This window comes from Gigantopelta aegis, chromosome 6 (assembly GCF_016097555.1).
Source record: "Gigantopelta aegis isolate Gae_Host chromosome 6, Gae_host_genome, whole genome shotgun sequence".
Classification (NCBI taxonomy): Eukaryota; Metazoa; Mollusca; class Gastropoda; order Neomphalida; family Peltospiridae; genus Gigantopelta; species Gigantopelta aegis.
This window is the reverse complement of record NC_054704.1, coordinates 79,500,595-79,512,364: the sequence shown is the minus strand read 5'-3', so window position 1 is coordinate 79,512,364 and position 11,770 is coordinate 79,500,595.

The following is an 11,770-nucleotide window of genomic DNA, read 5'->3' as shown; positions in this document are numbered from 1 at the left end:
AAAGAAACATAAAATCATATTTGGTCATGCAGCACTGTGTCATAGGCCTGCATGAGTAGACACCTCTTACTCCATGAACAAGCTCAGTCCTTATGGCATTGGTGTTACAGGACAGGTGGGTTAATCCAGGAAACAAGACTATCCTTCAAACACTATTATTCTAGACCACCACCAGCAATAGTATAGCAATTAATATTTCCCTTAAAAAAATCCCCCAAAAACCCAAACCTACAACTAAAGCCAATTAGAATATTTGTGTTTTTCTGGGAACAAACTGATAAAATTGTTGACATAATTGTTTTCAATACTTATATATTTTTACCATCTAGTAAATTCAGACTGAATTTAAAAAATAAATTTGAATAGTGTTCGGGCTGAAAATGTATTCGAATTTACATTGGAAATGAGTAAATGTTTGAATATTCGAATACCAACTAAACAACAATTGAATAATCAAAGAAAGAAAATTATAGTTTTAATAACCCCATAAAAGCTAATTACAAGAAAAAACTAAGAAGAATCATAATGCAGTAGTGACTGGTAGCTAACCTAGCTATATATTGTGACCTCATCTAGTATTAATGAATTATCAATATTAAATTATGAAAACAACTAAAACAGTATGACCGAAAACAAATATGCGATAGGAACTGATAGATGAAAGCACAAGATCCAATTCACCGTCACAGCTGTTTGTGTGTTTTGTTTCATGTTTTTTGGGGGAGTCAGGGTTTTTTTGCCAGAAAATCTAGCATTCTGGCAGTGATCAGCTTTAAGTGATTTTGAGATGCACTTTGAACTGCTGACTGAATAGATTCAGATGGATTATTAGTCATCTACCGGTCCAACTGTAGGGGATTATACGTTTCATATTCGTCCTTCTGTATGTATGTCTGTCCGTCTGCCCCACATATAGTTTTCCAGAAGTGTTTTTAGAATGTCTTGAAATATTGAGCTGAAATTGTGTGTACAGCTTTAGCATGTACTGTTACAGATCAAGTTTGACATTCGTGGCAATTTACCAATTTTTGACAGAGTAATGGCCCTTCATCTTAGGAGATGTGAAAATTTATTTTGAGGACTTTTTTCAGAAGGCCTTTAGATATTGAGCTGAAACTTTGTGTTTAGCTTTACAATGTTACAGAATTCAACACTGTGAATTGAATAAATCGTAACGGACAACAATCATGAGAACTGAACAAACTGTAACGGAGATCAATGACAAGAGAACAAACTAACAGAAACGTAATGAGAAATGTAACAAATGAGAACTGACCAAACTGTAGCAGAAACCAATAATGAGACCTGCACAAACGGTAACAAATAAATGAGAACTGAAGAAACTGTAACAGAGATCAATGACAAGAGAACAAACTGTAACAGAAACGTAATGAGAAATGTAACAAATGAGAACTGACCAAACTGTATCAAAAACCAATAATGAGAACTGAACAAACTAACAAATGAGAACTGAATAAACTAAAAAAAAATTAATAATAATGAGAACTGGACAAATAAATAATGAAAACTGAATAAACTTTTAACAGAAATCAATAATGAGAATTGAACAAATAAATAATGAAAACTGAATAAACTTACAAAAACCAATAATGAGAATTGAACAAACTTTAACAAACTAATGAGAAATCAGAAACGAGTAAATAATGAGAACTGAATAAAACACAAATAACAAAAACCAATAATGAGAACAGGACAAATTGTCAACAGAAATCAATGAGAACTGAACAAATAAATAATGAGAACTGAATAAACTAACAAAAAAATAAAATAATGAAAACTTAAACATAAACTAATGAGAAATGAACACTAAACGGAGACAAATGAAAATTGAACAAACTAGAAGAAGCCAATAATGAGAACAGAACAAACTGTAACAGAAATCACTAATGAAAACTGAACAAACTAACATAAATAAATGAGAACTGAATAAACTGTAACATAAACTAATGAGATTGAACCAACTGTAACATAAACCAATGGGAACTGAATAAAATGTAACAAACTAATGAGAAATGAATCAACTGTAACATAAAATAATGAGAATTGAACAAACACTAAACAAAAACGAATGAGAACTAAACGAACTGTAACAAAAAACAACATTGAGAACAAAACAAACTGTAAACAGAATGAATAAAAATTGAACAAACTAACAGAAACCAATAATGAGAACTGAACAAACTGTAACGGAAATCAATAATGAGAACTGAATAAACTAACAAAAACCAATAATGAGAATTGAACAAACTTTAACATAAACTAACGAGAAATGAACACTGTAAACGGAGACGAATGAGAATTGAACAAACTATAGCAGAAACCAATAATGAGAACAGGACAAACTGTAACATATATCAATAATGCAAACTGAACAAACTGTGACATAAACCAATGGGAACTGAATAAACTGTAACATAAACTATTAAGAAATGAACCAACTAACAAACTAATAAGAAATGAACAAACTAAACAGAAACGAATGAGAACTAAACAATTGTGACAAAAATCAATAATGAGAACTAAACACAACAATTGAAAACTGAACAAACTGTAACAGAAACCAATAATGAGAACTGAACAAACTGTAACATAAATCAATAATAAGAACTGAAGAAAAAAAACCTAACAAATAAATAATGAGAACTGAATAAACTGTAAAGAGTCGAATGAGAATTGAACAAAATGTAGCAGAAACCAATAATGAGAACAGAACAAAGTATAACAGAAATCAATAACGAGAACTAAACAAACTGTAAACAGTAACGAATTAGAACTAAACAAACTGTAAAAAAAAAATCAATGATGAGAGCAGAACAAACTGTAAACAGGACGAATGATAATTGAACAAACTGATAATAAGAACTGAACAAACGGTGACAGAAATCAACAATGAGAACTGAGTAAACTTTAATATTTTTTTTAAATAATGAGAACTGAATAAACTTTAACACATTAATGAGAAATGAACACTGTAAACAGAGACAAATGAGAATTGAACAAACTAGCCAAAACCAATATGAAATAAATGAGAACTGAATAAACTGTAATATAAACTAACAAGAATTGAACAAACTAACATAAACTAATGAGAACTGAGCAAACAGTAACAAATAAATGAAAACTGAATAAACTGTAACAAAAATAAATTGTGAGAACTGAACAAACTTTAACAGAAATCAATAATAAGAACTGAACAAATAAATAAATAAATAATGAATACTGAATAAACCGTAACAAAAATCAATAATGAGAATTGAACAAACTTTAACATAAATTAATGAGAAATCAGAAACAAATAAATAATGAGAACTGAATAAAACACAGATAACAAAAACCAATAGTGATAACAGGACAAACTGTTAACAGAAATCAATGAGAACTGAACAAATAAATAATGAGAACTGAATAAACTGTAACAAAAACAACAACAAAAAAACTAATGAAAAGTGAACAAACTTTCATCTCTTCAGGCTGAAAATCTCTCACACGGACGAGTGCCCATGTGGATTGGAGAATGCGGGCTGGTGTCTGTGGACCAGTGCGGTCCACAGACACCAGCCCGCATTCTCCAATCCTGTCCCACCTTCGACACTCTGCGACATCAAACGTGGCCCAGTGCAGTGGACCTAAGGGAGAAGCTGTGGGGATCGGCGACGTCGCTAAGGCTGACTGCGGACTTCGTCCACAATACCGGACTACCCATCTAACATGGCCGGGATCGCAGAAGAAGAAGAACAACAACAAACTTTAACATAAACTAATGAGAAATGAACACTATAAACGGAGACGAATGAAAATTGAACAAACTAGCAGAAGCCAATAATGAGAACAGAACAAACTGTAACAGAAATCACTAATGAGAACTGAAGAAACTAACATAAACAAATGAGAACTGAATAAACAGTAACATAAACTAAAGAGAAATAAACCAACTGTAACATAAACCATTGAGAACTGAATAAAATGTAACATAAACTAATGAGAAATGAATCGACTGTAACATAAAACAATGAGAATTAAACAAACCCTAAACAGAAACGAATGAGAACTAAACAAAATGTAACAAAAACCAATAATGAGAACAAAACAAACTGTAAACAGAACGAATGAAAATTTAACCAACTGTAACAGAAACCAATAATGAAAACTGAACAAACTGTAACAGAAATCAATAATGAGAACTGAACAAACAGTAACAAATAAATGAGTTCTGAATAAACTGTAACAAAAACCAATAATGAGAACTGAACAAACTTTAACATAAACTAACGAGAAATGAACACTGTAAACAGCAACGAATGAGAATTGAACAAACTATTATAACTAAACAAAGTGTAACAGAAATCAATAATGAGAACTGAACAAACTTGCATAAACTAATGAGAAATCAACAAACTGGAAACAGAAACGAATGATAACTAAGCAAAGTGTAACAAAAATTAATACTGAAAACAGAATAAACTGTAACATAAACTAATGAGAAATGAACAAACAGGGAACAGAAACGAATGAGAACTGAACAAACTGTAACACTTCAATAATGAGAACTGAACAAACTGTAACATAAACCAACAATGAGAAATGAATACACTGTAACATAAACTAATGAGAAATAAACAAATCGTAAGCAGAAATAAATGAGAACTGAACCAACTAACATAAACCAATAATGCGAACTGACAACACTGCAACAGAAACCAATAATGAGAACTGAACAATTTGTAATGAAAACTAATGAGAAATGAACAAACTGTTAACAGAAACCAATGAGAACTGAACAAAATAGCAGAAACTAATTATAAGAACTGAACAAACTACAACATACACATATAACGCGAAATCAACAAACTGTAAAAGACAAAACAAAATTAAATTAAAATATCACATAACACAACAATCGCGAGAATTGAACACTATAACATAAACCAGCAATGCGAACAAATTATATTGCCCCCTTGCCCATCCCCGGTTGCTACAGCCCTGTATATCTCTAGTTGATAGTATTATCTGTGGGATTCATTAATTTGAATTTATGTATCACAAACACAAGTATAAATAGCGAAATGTAGCACTTGTAAATTTGATATGGTCCTTTGGATTATTATTATTATTATTATTATTATTATTATTATTATTTAAACAAAATTAATAAACGGGGGAAGGGTAAGAGTAGGCCCCTGTCCCTCACCGCCTCGGACGAGTATGTTGAATTTTATTTTAAATTATGCAAATAAACAACCAAACAAAAACTCACAGTATTCAACAACCGTAACACATATCCAAAACTAATTAAAATATTAAAATAAAAATGAAAATTAAATACACGCATGCGTACACAAAATCAAGGTCAGATAAGTATGTTTCTAATAGAGGCTATAGGCCCCGATATTAAAATGGAAGCAGGTAAGCACCTCGAATACCCTCCGCAGTCATTTTTTTAATAAAAAAGGAAAAAAGAGCTACCCCCACCCCCTATAACCCAGCATTTTCCTACAAAACGCAGCCCTCTCTCCATAAATTAAACATAATTCAGTCCCACATGCCTGCTATTAATTTTGAACAAATTAATTTTAATATCTTTAATACACTAATTTGCCAATATCCCCAGGACGTGTATTCACAAAACAATATACTTCTAAGCTTAACAATTTATTCTCACCCAGTTGATGAAATACCCAATGATTTAGGTGACACACACACACACACACACACACACACACACACACACACACACAGAGAGAGAGAGAGAGAGAGAGAGAGAGAGAGAGAGAGAGAGAGAGAGAGAGAGAGAGAGAGAGAGAGAGGAAGGAAGAAATACCAAATATACAGTTAGTTCCGTTGAAAAACGATTCAGTTTACAATGGACATAACCATATGTAGGGTGTTTTATTTTTAGATTTGCGGGTGTTATTGTCTATTTGATGACCTAAGTTTTGAGTTGTTTCTGTCCAGTATTCCACCAACACATGGATGGAGGTGGGTAGAAGGGGATATAGGGAGAGTGGTAGAGAGAGTGATACAGTGGGAGAGAGAGAGAGAGAGAGAGAGAGAGAGAGAGAGAGAGAGAGAGAGAGAGAGAGAGAGAGAGAGAGAGAGAGAGAGAGAGAGAGAGAGAGAGAGAGAAATCATTTTTTTAATAAAAAAGGAAAAAAGAGCTACCCCCACCCCCTATAACCCAGCATTTTCCTACAAAACGCAGCCCTCTCTCCATAAATTAAACATAATTCAGTCCCACATGCCTGCTATTAATTTTGAACAAATTAATTTTAATATCTTTAATACACTAATTTGCCAATATCCCCAGGACGTGTATTCACAAAACAATATACTTCTAAGCTTAACAATTTATTCTCACCCAGTTGATGAAATACCCAATGATTTAGGTGACACACACACACACACACACACACACACAGAGAGAGAGAGAGAGAGAGAGAGAGAGAGAGAGAGAGAGAGAGAGAGAGAGAGAGAGAGAGAGAGAGAGAGAGGGAGGAAGAAATACCAAATATACAGTTAGTTCCGTTGAAAAACGATTCAGTTTACAATGGACATAACCATATGTAGGGTGTTTTATTTTTAGATTTGCGGGTGTTATTGTCTATTTGATGACCTAAGTTTTGAGTTGTTTCTGTCCAGTATTCCACCAACACATGGATGGAGGTGGGTAGAAGGGGATATAGGGAGAGTGGTAGAGAGAGTGATACAGTGGGAGAGAGAGAGAGAGAGAGAGAGAGAGAGAGAGAGAGAGAGAGAGAGAGAGAGAGAGAGAGAAAAGAAGAAGATTGAGATTGATTAATACAGCTATGCGTGTGCCTCTCCAGTGTTCAGAATAGCAAAGACAGCTATATATCAACTTTATAGACTTTGAAAAGGCATTTGATAGCATACACAGGGAAAGTCTATGGCGAATATTGAGAGCATGCGGGATTCCGATCGAGATTGTTAATATCATTCGAAACTTCTATTCAAATTTCACATGCATCATTGACCAAAGTAACAAGTTTTTGGTGTGAAAACAGGAGTCAGACAGGGGGGTGTAATGTCAACTATCCTCTTCATCATTATCATTGACTGGGTACTACGACAGAAGGCAAACCAAGAGGTATCAGATGGACGCTCTTCTCCACTCTAAGAGGACCTTGATTTTGCAGATGACCTTGCTCTCTCGTCGCACTCTCATTGTCATATACAAGAAAAGACAACACGGCTCAACACTTTCAGCCAACAAGTTGGACTAAAAATTAGCCAAAAGAAAACAAAAGTGATGACTGTGAGCATCCTAAATCCATCAGCAGTGAAGGTAAGGCAGTCTTAACTAACAAGTACTACCACCTTCACATACTTGGGTAGCGCAGCCAGGATGGAGGTAGCAGCATGGACATTCAGAGCAGATTGAATAAGATCAGAGGTGTTTTCATGAGCATGAAGGCAGTATGGAAATCAGCACAATATAGCACACGTACGAAGCTAAGAATCTACCAGAGCTGCATACTTACCACCCTTCTCTATGGATCAGAGTGCTGGCGTATGACAGAGAAAGACATGTCTAGGCTATCTTTCTTGCACACAACTAGTCTCCGGAGAATCCTAAGAATATTCTGGCATAGAAAAATCTCCAATGAACAAGTACTGGAAAGCATGCGAACCATCTGTTCGCGTGTAGGTTACGCAGATACGGCAAATTGCTTACATGGTAAACTCACATATATTTTTTTTTTTATTATTTAATTTTTTTATTGTCCCCAGACCATTAGACAGTGCCAGGGTTGGGGAGCCCTGATACACCGCCTTACAATTTATCTTAAAATTAATATTCATACATGTGTAAACATACATACATATATACAAACATACATACGCATACACGCACGCACGTACGCACTCACATTACATTCAATTCTGATATATGCAGGTACAAATCAAAATAAAATAGTACTTCCTTTTATGCACGCCTTATTGTCCAGGACTTTTAAAAAAAGAAAAAGAAAAAAGGGTAACAACAAGAGAAGAAGAAAAAGAAGGAAAACAAGAAGAACAAGAAGAAAAAAAGAAGAAGAAGAGGAGGAAGAAAAACCTAAAGTTGATAGTGAGTAACGAAGCAGAATTAATCTGATGATAATAACAAGAACAGCAGTCGGGCCTGTGTTGGAATGTTATATGAACTCACTTTACCAAGTATCAAATAAACTCTTATTTAATGAAAGTCAACACAATATGTTTGCTTAAACTAATAGTATCAGCTGGAAATACTGCCATTAAAATGTAAGTTCAATGCAAATTTAAGTTAAATGAATGGGTTATGCTAATATAATTCGTGTCACGTAACCGATCAGTTACCTAGGTAAATATCATGTGAATCGACTTTTGGTTTTCTAAGATTTTGCTATATCAAAGCTGCAATAATTGCGGTTGACGCCAAAAACATTTATTAACGGTGAATGTCTGACATTTCACAGACTGTCAGTTCGAGAGCCTGAACACTGTTCAGTTATATCTAAGATATCAAACAAAATGTGAATATTACTTTTACAAAGTAATGCAGATATACTGGGATTCACATTATTAGGTTAAATTATATGGGAAACAAAATAAATGGAAGTTCAAAAATTAAACATTATCACATGCAACATTGAGGGATGTAAAACTAACATAAACTATCTTCAATCATTAGTCTCTAGTAACTGCTTGTTGTGTTTACAGGAACATTTTCTTTGGGACTTTGGAAAACATGAACTTGATAAAAAAAAATCCTATCATGAATAATCACACTCGGTGTCATGACACAAGTAATACAATATCAGCGTTTAAATTACCACAGGGCAGAGATGGTGTATCCATCTTATGGCCTAAAAAATGGTCGAACTTTGTTCATAAACTTAATGTTGGAAATGAAAGAATAATAGCTGTAACTATATCTGCATCAGTCAGACTGTGTCTTATTAATACCTACTTGTCACATGAAGAATATATTGAATGCCTTGATATTCTACACAATATCATACAAACATATGGAAGCACTGTGGCGATCTAAATGGTACACTCCTTCCAGTTAGGGATCATAACAAACATGACATATTATTGCACAAGTTTGTAAGCGAACACAATCTGAACATACCAATTAGCAACAAGTCTACATTCATCCATCATAATGGCATGTCACAATCACAGATTGACTATATCATGTGTCGAAAGAAGCAACTTATCTAAGACTATAACATATGTAAGTGGTCCAATAAAGTTTTCAGCGCATGTACCTGTACGAGCCATACTAAACATATGTACTCCATATCAGAAAAATAAAAGTAACAAAAAAAAGAAGAAGAGGAAAATCTCTATCCGTAAGCTACAGTGGGAAAATGCAGACACTGAACAATTTAATACAACACTTGGGGACAATCTGGCATCGAGCTTCCATGAGAAAGGCAGTGATCCATCAACAGAAAGCTCCAGCATCATCAGTACCATCTAAACTAATCATTCCCAAGGGACCTAAGTGAAAACTTTCGTCCAGTCTTAAAATAATTCAAAAGCAGTGTAAGTCTGATTACTCAACATGGCTTAAAGCTGGGAGGTTAGTGTCTGGAGAGTTATGCCTTCAAAACCAAATGTTTTAAAAAAAACTATTGCGTAAGCAAGTTAGGTAGGAAAAAATGTCTAGAAAAAAAAGACTTCTACAACCAAATAATATCTAATCCAAATGCTAAGCTATTTTACAGACTCATTGCTAGAAATAAATCTGTTCGCTCTGAAAATGCATGCATTACGTATAAAACAAAAAATCATTTCTCTCAAAATGGACAACGTGAACGTTTTGCATCTTATTATGAAGATTATGCAGTCCCACAAGACAACAATAATTATAACAATAATTTTAAATATCTGTGTAATATTAGGCATGATATCATCAGTGACATGTATTTGGAGGAACTGACATCAATGAGTCCAGTCACCAGTGACGAAGTTGAGTGTGCAATTAGTAACTTGAATACAGGAAAAGCTTCAGATGAATTCAGTATAACATCTGAGCACTTCAAGCTAGGTAAGTCAGTGTTAATACCTTATCTATGTGACACTTGATATCTTTAGTAGCCGAAGTGTACCAGATTCATTCAAATGTGTGATTCTTACACCTATTCTAAAGAAGGGCAAAGACTGTACATCAACTGATAGTTAAGCTACTGTCACACCTTGCCGGATAGCGTTAACGAACGTCCGACGGAGAGCAAAATTTTCGGAACTCGTGTGTTCCTCGTCCTGTAATTGTCAGTTCGCATTCGTTGATATCCAGTGGACGTGACTAGCGGCTGGACTACTACCTGGCATGCATCGGATGAACCAGAGGTGTACCGCATGTTCAGTGGACGATTACCTGATAAAGCTACAGTCACACCTTGCTGGATAGCGTTAATGGACGTCCGACGGAGAGCAAAATTTTCAATCCGTTCTTCTTCGTTCACATGCATTTCCTGTCCGTTTGTTTTTCGTCGAATGCGTTCCTTGTCAGGCAAGATCCGGCGAGGTCGTTCAATCCGGCGGTAAGTTTTGTGCATGCACAAAACTTGGAACGGACTCCACCGGGCAAAGGCGTCCACCGGTTGTACGGTTGTTGTGCGCTGGGCATGCGTTTAGTTCGGAACTCGTGTGTTCCTCGTCCTGTAATTGTCAGTTCGCATTCGATGATGTCAGGTGGACATAACTCGCGGCCAGACTACTACCTGACAAAACTGACACAGGACAAAACTGACGACTTCAGGAAAAGTACAGTATAAGTACCGTACATGTAACGGGTCTTCACCGGGTCCGAAATGGACAGCAACGTACATCCTCTGGGGTATATAATGTGGCTTCCCTGTCTCACCCCCTCAAACCTTCTGGGACCGTGAGGACCTTCATGATGGAGTGTCGTGTGATACTCCGCCTACAGTATCAAGTGGCCTTGATCCAGGCAGATTGACCTGCTAGATGCCAATCTCAGCATCTATGCCCATGTAGAGAACAGGAGGAGAAGGGGGCAGAGGCCTTGGCCTTGCCCTTCCCAGGTTTCCCGGACTTCCCCTTGGTCATCTTGGAGAGAGGTGTTGAGCCAACTGGAGCCTGAATATATGTGCGCCCTGTGTTAGGTCAGGTCAGGTCATAGGGCTTTACGTGCACATTCAGAGCAAGCTGTTGTAGCGCACGCCCGTCTTGGACACAAGAGCCGGACTCGGCCGGCTCCTCCATCCAGGACAGGAAAGGTTTGAATGGGGGGGGGGGGGGGGCTGTGTTCAGTTCATCAGACTATTTATACCCGTTTTGTCCGTCACGTGACCTGTACAAATACGTTCAAAGAACGTTTTGTCAAGTTTCTCATGCGTTCCGCTTTGGTTTTGACCGGATCTTGTCCGTGACTCGTACGGTAATGTCCGTTACAGTAGCCGGTAATTGTCCTGTACTTGTCCTGTGATTGTGCATTTTATCCGCTAAATATCGGGTGTTCTTCCATTCAAAGAGCCTTGAGCAGCAACGGAGATGACTTTCACGACCGGATAATTTTCTTTTGCTACTGTCACACCTTTCCGGATAGCGTTAACGGACGTCCAACAGAGAGCAAAATTTTCAATCCGTTCTTCTCCGTTCACATGCGTTTCCTGATGGAGTGTGGTGTGAGACTCCGCCTGCAGCATCAAGTGGCCCTGATCCAGGCACAGATTGACCTGCTAGATGCCAATCTCAACAACTATGCCTATGTAGAGAACAGAAGGAGGAGAAG